Source organism: Lampetra planeri, chromosome 14, assembly GCF_965212315.1.
Source record: "Lampetra planeri chromosome 14, kcLamPlan1.2.h2, whole genome shotgun sequence".
Classification (NCBI taxonomy): domain Eukaryota; kingdom Metazoa; phylum Chordata; class Hyperoartia; order Petromyzontiformes; family Petromyzontidae; genus Lampetra; species Lampetra planeri.
This window is the reverse complement of record NC_136120.1, coordinates 3703685-3717466: the sequence shown is the minus strand read 5'-3', so window position 1 is coordinate 3717466 and position 13782 is coordinate 3703685. Positions and strand designations below refer to the sequence as shown.

Here is a 13782-nt window from a genome sequence, read left to right as displayed (position 1 = left end):
TGTCGATGATGCGGTGCCATTGGGCCCACAGTCATCATCGGGGGAACTGAGCTTGGGTCTGAAGTCTTGCGACAGTAAAAGTCTGTAATTCAGGGAATGGCAGCCGATCCCATTAAAACCCAGTAACATGTGCCATTTACATTCAAGACACACGCTCTGACCAAGAAACACCCTCACCCATAAACAAAGACAAAGATACCCGCCCCCCCACCTAAACAGGGTGTTGGGGCAGGTGCTGTTAGCGAGCACCTATTAAGGTCGCTACAGCACATGAAGCGGGCGGGTGGCCAGCATCACGCCCGGCCACCTTTGTCTCCCCAATGCTGATGTTTACACGCGGCATCAGGTACTCAGTTAAGGGTGTGAGTCAACCCAGTGGAGGCCTAGGACTGGTTCAGATCATTTTTATTTGTGACCGATTTTTTTGGCTTGTGAGCAGGGAAATGAAACTCGCGTTGCTGAGTTTGTAGCGCAGTTCTGTTTTGCCGCTACACTACCGTCTCGAACCAAGGTGCACCCTTGCCCATGGTCACACACTCGAATCCAGTTACACGTTCTGATGAAACACTGCAACCCAGACGAACATTTTTGAACACAATCAAACCCACGCACTCCTTTTTTTTAAACCGTGCACCCCCCCGTCCACCCCAGCCCCGATGTACTGAGTCTGGTATACTGAGCGTAGTCGTGTACTAATCACATACCTGCATTTCCCATAAATATGCTAAATTCCTCTTGATATGCAAATTATTTTGTCAAGACACCCCCCCCCCCCTTCCAACCCAGCTTATATATATGCTCCAAGCACGTGTGCTGTTTCATTCAGACGCTGTCGCCTCGACAGACCTAGTTTTCACCTGAGGACGGCTGCTTGCGTTGTGGCCGAAACGTCGTGAGAATTATTGTATGATGTTGTATTTGTATTATTTTATTACTTCCCTTCTACGTGACTTTACCGAAAGAACCAAGAAGATGAATCCCTGCAGTCACGAAAGCTTTAAATCGAAATGTAGTCGTGGAGTCGAGATGGTGTAATGTAAATCTGTTGGTTTTCCTGGGAGAGGGCATGGGAATTGATGTTTTTGTTTCTCAGGAGGCGTGGGTTTTACCGTGATGTCACAGGATGTGTGGCAACGTGCAGAGCAAACACTCATAGGGAACCTTTTTTGTACAGCGACGGCAATTTATGGAGTCGCAAGGCTCATTTATAGGCGGGTCTTGCTCTGGAGTGTTTGACCGCTCAATAATAATTTACAGCCCCTTGTCAACGGACCGAAGGATGGCGGTTACCTCAGGCCTTCGTGGTCTTGCGGCTTGTTTAATCAATAATTCACCAGGTTGGTGAAGAGGTGGGGTGACCCATGTCTTAGCCCGTGGCTGGGAATTGAACTCAGGTAGCCGGGTTCATGGCGCAGTTCGCTCAACCACTGCAACCACCGAAACACCCCAACTACTGTAATACACTCGAGTACGCTTGGGAGTGTGTGTCAAGGAACTCTGAAGCCCGGAATAAATCCACACAAAGGAGAATATATAACATTTAACTCGAGCGCACACAACTCTGCCTAAAGAAACCCACGCGCCCTCGTCATGTTCGCTCCGCGGGTGGGTGTCCGACAAAGGCTGAAATCTCTGGGTAATCCACCAACCCCGGCCTTGGGTCTCTAGATAACAGTCGTGTGTCATGGCCAAGCGACTCTCGACAGCTTCAAACGCTTTGATTCAAGCGAGATGTTGGAGGTCGCACAATGTTTGTTTAAGTAGATAAATGCGTTTTATAATCTGCTCAGCGCCCATTGAGTCCAAGGCATCATTTTTCAAAGACGACGTGGAGCAGAATGCAAACGCATTGCATCAGAGAGCGACAGGGTTGTTCAATGAGAAGCAAAACCAAAATGCATTCTATTTATAACAACAACAACCCTATAGCACAAAAGATAAAATGCCGAATGAACAACATTTTGAATGTAATTAAAATTAAAGCCATAACAGCAACATGAGATACAATGTCTACGTGAAATAGCATAACAGAAATGGAATAAAATGTTTATTTAAATGAACAGTAGTAGTAGGGTTTTACCCTTTAAACTGGTACAAAAACTGACACCTTTATACAAGGTATCATGTTTGCAATAACCACAACAGAAGCAGTCAACTCTGAAAATGATAATGATATACATATCATTATCGTTATCAGAGTTGTTTTCTTTTCGTTTGCATTTTGACTGCTTGTGTTGTGGTTATTGCAAACATGATGCCTTGTATAAAGGTGTCAGTTTTTGTACCAGTTGAAAGGGTAAAAACTATCACTATATTTTGCCACTGGTAAAGGAGGTCTCTAGGTGTAAATGAACAGTAGTTAAAGATTTAGTTACATTTTAAAATGCGGGATCGCGAGCGGATGCAGCTACCCATCAATTAGTGTGAAGGAAAAGCTTCCGAATGAAAGCCAGATGCACGACGCTGACATGTATTGGCAGCAGTAGAGCAGAAACAATGTCCCCGTGATGAGTAATCATCTTTGGCAACTTAACGTAAGAAAAAAAGAGGCACATCTAAAGCCTTGGAGCGGAAGCACGGTGGTTAGCGGACTGAACTATGACCTGCTGACCTGGCTATGACGAACAGGGGCGCCTCGGTGATGAGATGTTAACTCTCTCGACTGGTATACGGAAGGTCGTGTATTCGAACCCACCATGTCGCCTGCGGTATGTGTGTGAGTTTGCGTGCTCTCCCCGTGGTTGCGTGGATTTTTCTCCGGGCGCTCCGGTTTATCCCTCCACATTTAGAAACGCGCGTTGAGACCATTTGGCTGCCGTAAATTTCCACACGACAAGCCACTTCGTTGCGCTATCATTCGTGGCCAGGTCGCTTCTGAGCTCCACAGCTCAGTGTGGGACTTGCCTGGTAAAATAAAAAGAAATACAGTTAATCGTCAAATAGTTGACATTAGTTGTGAGTGATATCTCAACTCTCCCTGGGCCCCGACTCCCTTCACCAACTCGCAGTGATAAGCGTGGTGAGGTACGGTAAGAAAATACCCATGAATCGACAAGTTATGGAGGAGGCCTTTATCCCGCAGTGGATTGACGAAGGCCTGCCCACTATTACTCTGGTTACCTCCCACACGCCAAACATACTTTCATGGAATTGGCCAAACATCGCAAACCACAGAACCCTCTTAAAGATGAGTCTAGAGATTCAACGAGCCTTTCCTGGATAAATATAAATAAAGAGTTTATCACCATCTTTTGATTTAAAGCTTTCGTGACTGCAGGGATTCATCTTCTTGGTTTTTTTTGGTAAAGTCACGTAGAAGGGAAATAATAAAATAATAAAAATAAAACATAATAAAATAATTTTCACGACGTTTCGGCCACAACGCAAGCAGCCGTCCTCAGGTGAAGAACAGGTCTGTCGGAAAGACAGCGTCTGAATGGGCACCACCAAGCTTGGCAGCGTATATCTTCCCCCCTCCAACCCAGCTTAAATATACGCTGCCAAGCCTGGTGGTGCCCATTCAGACGCTGTCTTTCCGACAGACCTGTTCTTCACCTGAGGACGGCTGCTTGCGTTGTGGCCGAAACGTCGTGAGAATTATTGTATTATGTTTTATTTTTATTATTTCCCTTCTACGTGACTTTACCGAAAGAACCAAGACGATGTATCACCACCGTCATATATGATACTCCGCGGTTAAGCAAGTGTGTGTGTGCGTGTATGGCAATGTTGCCGCAAGTCTGTTAAAGGCTACACGGGGGGTCTTTGTCTTTGCTGTTGTCTTTGTGTATGGGAACAGGAGCGGTGGTGCAGTGGTTAGCGCCGGAGTTCGAATCCCGCTCACGGCCAACACCGGTGACGATTATCTGACCTGGTCCTGGGCCTCCCCTATGTCGACTCAGCCTCAAATGAGTACCCTGGTGCGATGTGTAAACATCACCACTGGGGAGACAAAGGTGGCGGGCTGCGGGACTGGCCAACCAACCCCTCGTGTGCCGTGCCGGCCTTCATAGACTCTACTCGCTAACAACACTTGCCCGAACAGTTTGTTGGGGGATCTTTTGTCTTCGGGTACGGGAATGAGGAACATGTACCGGTGTGTGTGTGGCACGTCCTTCTCAGTCGCCTGACAAAAGGGGTTAAATCAACTCATCTCCCTTCTTGAGTTGAACGGCTTCGTCGATTCAGCGGCGTCGCACGCACTTGAGCCCGCTCGGCTCAATGGCTCCGAGTCTCCATGCCACCACCACCCCATCGAAGATGCCAACCCTTGACCCCCCCACACAACGCTTGCGGCAAGGGCTCTCTCTCTCTCTCCCTCTCTCTCTCCCTCTCGACGCGAGAGAGTTTCTTTCGGCGTCGTGTTATTTTGGCGTGCAGCGATAGACGCACGCAGCTGTGCCAAGCATCCGCGCGTACTGCACCGTGAAATGTGTGCACAGCCTACGCGGTCCCATACAGGTGTTCGAGGCAGGCTACATCATCGGCGTCGTCCACATGACGAGCGCGCACCGATAAGCACGGACGGGTGAGCCCACGCACTCCCTCACCTGCGAGAGCCCATACCTTGGTGGCCGGCCAACAAGCCGAGCCCTGCCTGGGACACGATGGGCCGGCCACCACAAAGGGGACCCTTCATCTGCACACAACGCATCGGACTGTGTGCGCTGTGGACTGACCTCGTGGGTTATAACCAGGAGAGTGGTCTCAAGTTAGGGGTTTCGTTTCAGATTTCCCGATGCCACGATGTCACATTTTCGGACAGTCCGAAAACGAGCACAAAACATTTTGGATTATTGGAAATTTCGTATCTCGGTTCAACTTTAGGATTATTTTTTTTCGAGTTTGATATGAAAATCGGGAACACATCCTCGTCTCGTGCACAGTTTAACTCTTCAAAATGTTTTTTTCGCGTTTGTTGTGGATATTGTCTACGGAATGATCATTCCCATAACCACAGTTTGTTTATGGCACCTCAAGATGTATTGCACGAGGAGCGCAGCATCAATAATAAATTATGCCTTTGGCGTGGAGTGTCGTCAGAATATCGTGCCACGCAGTATCCTATTGGCACGCTGGGCCCCTCTCTCCTGCCGAGATTAGCCCAACTTTGGCCCCGATGCCTCTCGTCTTGGGGCAGCCAGTTCAAGACTCTGGGGCCAAGATTATTTTGGACTTGAAAGCATATATCGGTCAACAGCGAAACACCGCAGACACCAACAACACGCAATTGAGACAGCGTTTGGTAAAGCCAGTTTCTTAGCTGTCGCATGTGCAGGCGGTGCAACTTCACAGGCCGGTGGTACGAACAGGATAGAAATTTGACAAGTGGTGCCCTTTTTCGTTATTTGCACCGGGGCCCATACCAACCACACTATGCCATTTAAAACTCCTGTATTTACAGTCATCTGTAGACTAAAATAGAGACCCATCGGCTCTATGAGAGTCCATGTTGTAGGTCTATCAGTGTTACACACAGACTCTCATAGATATATATATAGAACCCATAGACTCACGGAATGACTCATCAAGGACCGACAGATTCAGTGGCAGATTGGACTCAGTGGCAGATTGGACTCAGTGGCAGATTGGACTCAGTGGCAGATTGGACTCAGTGGCAGATTGGACTCAGTGGCGTGGCTATTAAGTGTAGGTGGGGACACCTGCAAGAGAGCTCACGGACCAGTAGGGCTCTAGGTTCCAGGCTATGAAGAAGGGGAGGGAATTGACAAGAGGGCTCCATTTATATCTTCTCATTGGGGCCACTCCCAACCACATTACACCACTATTACACCTGTGTTCAGAAACAGTAACCTACAATAGCTCAACTGATGATATTATTATCATCGTCGTTCGGCATGCAATCATTCAAACCCCTCCCACGCGATGCCATGAATGTGTCACGATTTGGGGCGAGATTCGAATCAGTCCACTTCGTACGTGGACGGCCACTTTGTCTGTCCATCCACTGCTGGATGAGCGCCTTCCCCACGCCGTGCGGTTGTTTGGCCATACGTCACCACGCTGGTCAGTGCAGATTGGTGAGGGTGGGGGTGAGAGTTGGGGAGCATATCAGTACAGCACAACAAATGCACACAGCCCCCGCGGCGACGTTTGTCCACGATGGCCACCCATCCAAAGTGCACCGCGGGCTCAACCCTGCGTCAAGCGAACGTACCCGGTTGGAATGGTGTAAAAAGTCCGCGTGCGTACAGGGAGGGGGGTAGGGGGGTCAAGTTTTTGCGTATCTACTAAATAGATGGCCCGTTAAGCCTTGTAGCCTGTTGGGGCAAGGGCTGTTTGTGAGCAACTATTATAACGCCGAGCACGTAGGGAAGAGTTCAGTCAGCACCACGCCTGCCAGCCTCTATCTTCTCAATGCTCATGTTTACACAATGTATGCCTGCTACTCATTGAAGACTCAGTCTAGCTAGCGGATGGTCCTGGATTGGTTCAGATAATCGCCACTGGTGTTGGCCGTGAAGGGGAATCGAATTCAGGTCGCCGACTTCGTAGCGCGGTGCGTTAACCACTGCACCACCGCTCCCCGATACACATCCTCAGAGTGTGGTTCGGACACTCACAAATGGCTCTAGAGGATTGAGTCATTATTCACTCGGGAGCCATTGCTATTCCACTGTTTAATGCAGCCCCTGTCCTGCCCTGTCGATCGTGGGAGGTGAATTGGCCATGCCTCACCACGCTGATAAGTGCGGGTTGATGAAGGTATGGCGGGGGATGCTCTCGAACCAGGGCGGGATTAAGGTGATCAGGAGCCGAAGGCTGATCGGAGGGAAGGGGCCTAATTATGTACGGTATTACATATTTGTAAAAGATAAATATTCCGAAGTCATCAAACATGTATTTACTTACTCACCTATGTTACTTTCACAAATATATTCGAGTTCAAAGTAAATGCATCAAACATAAATGGCTCACCACGGCTGACTTCAAACAATATCTTTCTGCCTATCTTCAGCTGTGGAAAAGTCACGGAACGAAGTCACCGTAATTCAAAGACGTAAAAAATGTTCCGATGGCCGCGCCATTTCAACGTGGGATGGTGGGCCTGTAAATTATAAAAAAAACTTTTATAATTTTACCACGTAAGGTCGACTGAGCCCTGTAGCTCTTCTTTCGAAGCGATCCGGCTACAAATGATGGCTCAACGAAGTGGCTTATCGTATGCGTATTGACAGTGGCCAAATACTCTAAAGGCACGTGTTTTTATGTGGAGGGGAAAAACTGGAGGAAAAATACACGGGGCCACGGGGAGAACGTGCAAACTCCAAATATACAGGAGGCGTCAAGGTCGGGATAGAACCCACGACCTCCTGTATACCAGGCGAGGTAGTCAACATCTCGCCACTGCGTCACCCCCATCATCACGCCACCCCTAAACGAGGGCCCACAACATGAGGGCCTCAGAACCTCTTACCCTTCGGGTTAATCCGGCCATATCGAGAGAACCAATTCAGACATCCCTCGCCACCGATGTTATCCATGGGCAGGAATCAAACTCCTGTCACATCAGACTCGTAGGTCAGTGCGATAACCACTGCCCCCCCCCCACACCCCTCCCCGTGTACACAGACACAGGCGTGGTGGCCACGGGAGCTCGCTCAGACCCTCGCATATGGCTTCCAGGGGGATTAACGACGCACCACAATAAGTGTGGCGTCACACCAGCCTCCCGCGGGCGATCGTCTCCATGGAGTGAAGACAAACAACGGAGCCCGGCCTGTGATGCCGCCGCCGCTGCTTCTGCTCGACTCCCGTGCGCGTGATGCGGAGGGAAGTTGCCAGGACTCCACGCCGCTGCTTCTTTGTGGGACGGAGCCAGCAGGAGCCCCCCCCCCAACCCCGCCTTTGTTGTCTTAAAGACACTAAGAGCTGGACGCTGCCTCTCAAAGGCTGGCGTGACATCACGCGCACGGTGACGGAGAGTGGCAGTAGCGTGGGTGCTGCCCCGTCTCGGCGCACGTGGTGGTGGTGCCGTGTGCTGGAAGGCGCTTCTCCACCCAACACCACCCTCCCTCCACACCACCACCACCACCCACACACACAACCCTTTATAATTCGGATCGATTTGATTACGTATAATCCGGGTTCATTGTCTTTGGTGACACTTTCATCAAACGTTCATCACACGTCCATCCTGGTTGGATCACGCGTGCGTTCTCTCCGACCCAGATCACTCATACTGGTGTCTTCAGTTCTCGCCTGGTGGTAAACAGAAAATTATAACTTGAAACTTGTTGTTAAGAAGAGCCATTGGCCGAAACGTTACCCAATACATATTTTGTCCCCTCTTTATGATCAGTGTTGTTCAAAACACGTTGAGTTTTTTTTGTTATTTTGTGCTTGTGCACCATTGCGCCAAGACGGTATCACGAAAATATGTGAAAGCTGCAGGAAGTATGGACTTGGGTTTCTGATGCAGATCTCATCACTGAAGGGATTTTAACTTTTTGCAAGGCCAAATTTAAAGACAATGGTAATTGCACGCCATTCAGTGAATTATGACTAAAATTATCCTGAAATCAAATTACAGATCCGACACATATACATATGAAGGGATTCATCTCACGCGGCGTTCAACAAAGGTATCTTTCATGAGGACCCACAGGTAACGCAGCCGGTCACGCAGCAGGTAACACTCGCTCCAGCAACTCCTCACTCAGAACTCCCCTCGGCTCTCTCCATTTACACACATATAATATATTCCTGAATTATTTAACTGAAATGCCACTTTATTCTGAAACATTGACTTTTTTTGCGAGTTTATGAGCACATCACGGGAAATGTCGTAAACGCTTTCCCTTCCATCCCTTGAAGCCCTTTTGTCAATCTTCGAGTGAAGGCCTTCACCATGCCCTATCAGTCGTGGGGGTAACTGAACAGACTTCACCACGCTGCTGAGTGCGGGTTGGTGAAGCGGGGGGAGGAGCGGGGCAGGACCAGTACGGACATCACTCACCGCTCATGCCGGGAATCGAACTCAGGCCAAAACGTTCAGAACAATGTGCTAAACACTGTACCACCGCTCCCTCCACCCAGTGAACTATTCTTGTGTTATCCAATGAAGTGGCACAATCAAACTGATGTTCAAAAATCGATTACTTAAATAATATTAAGCTATGTGAATTTATTTTTTATTTTACCACTTAAGGCCCACTGAACTATATAGCTCTTTTTCAGAAGCCACCTGGCCACAAAAAAATTGCTCAACGAAGTAGCTTATCATGTAGAAATATATAGTGGCCAAATACTCTAAACGAACGTTGATTCTAAATGTGAAGGTAAAAACCGGAGCACCCGGAGAAACATCCACGCGACCACGGGGAGAGCCATGCAAACTCCAAATATACAACAGGCGTCAGGGTCGGGATCGAACCCACGACCTCTTGTACACCAGTCGAGGTAGTTAACATCACACCACGCTCGTCGAATAGAATCTCGTGCCACTTACAGAAGTTATAAAGCCCCCAAACTGAGATGGCATCATACTCTTAGTTCTTTCGGTAAAGTCACGTAGGTAAAAAATGAAATGAAAATTAATAAAAATAAAATAACAAAATCACGACGTTTCGGAGGCAACACAAGTCTCCGTCATCAGGTGGGACCGTCACAGCCAGATTTGCTGCATCAAAAATGTGACTTGTGTTGCCTCCGAAACGTCGTGATTTTATTGTTTTATTTCTATAAATTTTTATTTCATTTTTTACATACGTGACTTTACCGAAAGAACTAAGAGTATGAATCCTTGCAGTCACGAAAGCTTCAAATCTAGAATTAGATGGCATCATCAAGCCCACCTGCCCCCCACCCACCCACCCCCACACTTTTAAAAGCTGCCTCACCCAAACGGTGACGACAATCCCACCTGCCCGCGTGGGAAGCACGTGTCAGCTGCGTCGCTTGAATACACTCCACACAGCTGACGGGTATAAACAGCAGAGCGAAGCCCTCGCGTGAACACAAGCAGATCGCGATTCATAGCTACAGAATGATAATTAAACGGAGGGCTAGGTGAAGAAGTGAAGGTTTGTTGTGCCTAAGTAAATGGCTCTGGAGCATTGGGAGTGCGCGTTTGATCGCCATCTAAATCTTTGGGATGTGTATGGTTCTTACGAGAATTCAGTGGAATTGGCAGGAACTATTGCACTCTGGCGAGACATGGGTTACGTGTATCGTGGGACGAGACGAGGCTTCTATACTGGTTGAATAATTGATCCATCACAACTTGAATTTGCGCAGTCGTCTCCGACACCTGTTGACAACAACAACAGTGGCATAGCAGAGTTGGCCCCCCCCTTCCCGCCCCTCTTCGTAGCCCGGGGCTTGTACCCCTCTGGTCCGCAGGACCCACGGTGCAGTTGCACCGCCTGCGCACTCAACGGCTACGCCATTGGCGTTGGCAAATGCCGTTTTAATAAGTAATATTTAAAACAAACTTTTTTAAAAACACGCTTTTATGAAATGTACGAGTAATGGCAGAACTCCACGACTCCAGGAAGTGGCCCCGAAGCTTGCCATAACGTCAGGGGACCGTGGCCAATTACAGCCAACGTCAGTTGACTGTGGACAATAAGACCCAAGTCGAAACATAATTTATAAACAATGTTTAAAATTATAGATTTTTTTGTATGTTTTATGATAGAATATAGTATTGTCATCAGTATGACGTAAGTATACCAAGTTTGCAGTCGATACCACATTGGGAAGTGGGTTAAAATTGAGTTACAAGATTTGAGGATACAACAACAACAGACAGTGAGTTAATAGAAAGCGTGTAAAAAGATAGTTTAAAATTGTTTTGTTTATTTTTGTAATAGAATATAGTATTGTCATCAGTATGACATAAGTATACGAAGTTTGCAGTCGATACCAAATTGGGAAGTGGGTTCAAATTGAGTTACAAGATTTGAGGATACGACAACGACGACGACAACATACAGAGTGAGTTAAATTAAAAGCGTGTAAAAATAAATAAAAAAGACCCGGTGTTGTTGTGAGATGTCTTTCACTTCTGCCTGGCGACTGCTTCATGTTCCCGTTCAGGATGACGTATTGGCCCAACATCTTAACTCGCCCGTCCATTCTCCGATATAATTGTGGGGTTTCTTTTTCCATTTTTATTCTCAGAAGCACACGCTGTGATTAGGTAAGTTCACTCTCTATCACTACGACCACTGTATTCTTATTGAAACGTGGGGGGGGGGGGTGCTCACGCCGGAGAGCATTTGTTAAGATTGCAGAAAAAACTTTTGTTCCAATTTTGACCTGAAAATTTGTTCTCTTGGGATAATTGCTTTAAAAAAAAACAACTCAAATCACTTGCTGTACACCGGTGCGTACACAAGATTATTTTGTAAATAAACGCGCGAAACAATTAATTATAACAAGTGACAATTCGTAATTTTCGGCCACGACACCAACAACAACAGCAGCAGCCTTCCGCCAAATCGTCAGAGATCCCGTCTGTCACTCGCCTCTCACCTGCTCCGCAATGAAAGGAGCGACTGATTGATGCTCCCCGAGGAGCCACTGGCCCCCTCCCACGCCCAGCTGTAGAGACACAGCTGGGGCACTGCTGGGTGCCCCCCCGGGGTCTGTAGGGAGCACAGCCGCTTGCCTTGTCCCCGGGTGACTGCCCTTTTGTGCCTCGTGTTTGTGCGATTGCGCGCGCGAGCTGAGCGCCCTTCAAGGGGCCAACGCCCGCCCGCTCCACCGGCTTTGGTTGGGGGGTGCTGCTGCTGGGGAACGGGCGAAGGGAGAGAGAGAGGGGTGGGGAGATGGGAATCGCTGGGGGTGGAGGAGCGACCGCCGCTGATGAGGTTGGGAGCCGCCCAAGAAACCGTTCCCACAACTGTGGAGGAGCGTTTCAATGTTTGATGTCGGTCAATTTGCCCCGTGCTGCAAAACAACTCCCTTCCCGCCGAAGCACCAAAATCTCTCCCCATTCCTCTCGGTCACACGCGCAGACGCTCACCCTCACTGCTGTGGCAACAGCTGAACTGGGGGACCATCAACTCCACGACGAAATAGCTTCATAGCTCATCGGATTTCTCCAAGATGAATAAAGATTCGGATTCTGAACAGCCCTGGGTCCTCGCTTGAGACACGACTCGCTAGACGTGGCGACTTTCCTGCTTCTCTTGTTAAACACTTTGATTCCGTGTGGCCAATGATGAGCAACTCTTAGAGATTCAGTTAAGTGATTTAGCCATTGCATGCTTCGCCTGAGATTTGGTAAATACGTGTGAACACACGGACGTTATTTGAAACTCTTTAAGGCGTCAAAACATAATAAACTCGCTTTTTGGTCCCAAAGGATGATGGCCAAATATTAGTCTGACAGATGGACATCTCAATAACATGCAATTCAAATGTGTAATTTCATTACATTTGTTATTGGTAAAGTATACAACTTCAAATAATTGGTAATGTGTATCTCGATTACACTAATCCAGTCATTTGTAATTTGAATGTTTTTTTCCACGTATCTGCATGAGAGGACTTACAGTCCCCCACGATTCGATGCAAGCTCATCTACAGGTGCCCAGAGAGTGCACACAGCAGAATTACCGCAGCCACCACCCTTCAAACCAAGAGACCCAAAGCCCTGGAATACCCCAATAATCAATAATGTACATTTTCTCACAGACACGGTAAACAGTCTTGTATAAGATCACGCAAGAGCCTGTAACATGTATACGACCTATATCATGATGGGTCTCTTTTGTTTTTGATCAGGTAAGGCCAATTGAGCTAGAAAGCTATTTTTCAGAAGTGACCTGGACATCACAAATGACAGCTCAACAAAGTGGCTTATCACGTGGGGATATTTAAAGCAGCCAAATACTCTTAAACACATGACTATAAACGTGGAAGGAAAAACCAGAGAACCCAGGGGAAAATCCAAGAGACCACGGGTAGAACATCCAAACTCCAAATATATAGGCGTCGGGGTTTGGATCGAACCCACGACCAGCTGTATACCAGACGAGGTAGTTAACATCTCGCCAGTGTGGTGCCGCTAAAAGTGTTGCATGCACCCTCGGGGTAACAACATCTGAGGGTGCATCCTTTGCTAAATGACACAAAAGTGTAAAACTTTAGTACGTGCATTAAACTGTCTGTACTATAACCAGCTGGCAGCATTACCAGCGTGTGATCCTAAAGTCAAGGAGACTTGGGAGAACTACAATTGGGTTTCCCACTCAATTGGAGCGCTGACTCGGTGGTGGAAATTCCACATTCCGATGGAATGGCAAAGTCTTTCTACAACACCACAAACTGCAGACTTGCCCACAACGTGAGGTACTGGAGTTCGTCTACCCCAGAGGAATAAAAGCCTTGACCGACTTGGAAGCAGCCCCCCACTCAACCACTGCAGTCACCTGCCCGGAAATCAGAGGTCGCAATCGGGTACCCGATACCCGTACCCTACCCGATACCCGGCTACCCGTTTGCGACCCTGGTGCGGCCGGGTACGGGTAGGCCGTGAGTCACTGGTGGGTCTCCGTTTGTCACTCATTTCCCAACGTCTTGTCTCTTCTCACAATTCAAGTTCCTAGAATCAACCCACCCGCGCCTGCAACATTGCTTCATCCCAGAGCTCGCAATCAGGTAACCGATACCCGTACCCTACCCGTACCCGGCCGGGCACGGGTAAGGAATCAAAACCCGTTTGCGACCTCTGCCGGAAATGCACGTAGTGCGTAATGTTTGAAAAAACTCAACTCTGCTGTTTCGAAGGGATTGTGATCCCCTAGT

The 13782-nt window shown here is 48.1% G+C and overlaps 1 long non-coding RNA gene across 1 annotated transcript; it reads left to right on the top strand.

Moving 5' to 3' along the window:
* Positions 1 to 4363: 4363 nt before the first annotated feature.
* LOC144722315 (uncharacterized) lies at positions 4364 to 8314 on the top strand. The gene is made up of 2 exons (XR_013586027.1): positions 4364 to 4528; positions 7594 to 8314. It is a non-coding gene; the product is annotated as an uncharacterized LOC144722315 (long non-coding RNA).
* Positions 8315 to 13782: the final 5468 nt, after the last annotated feature.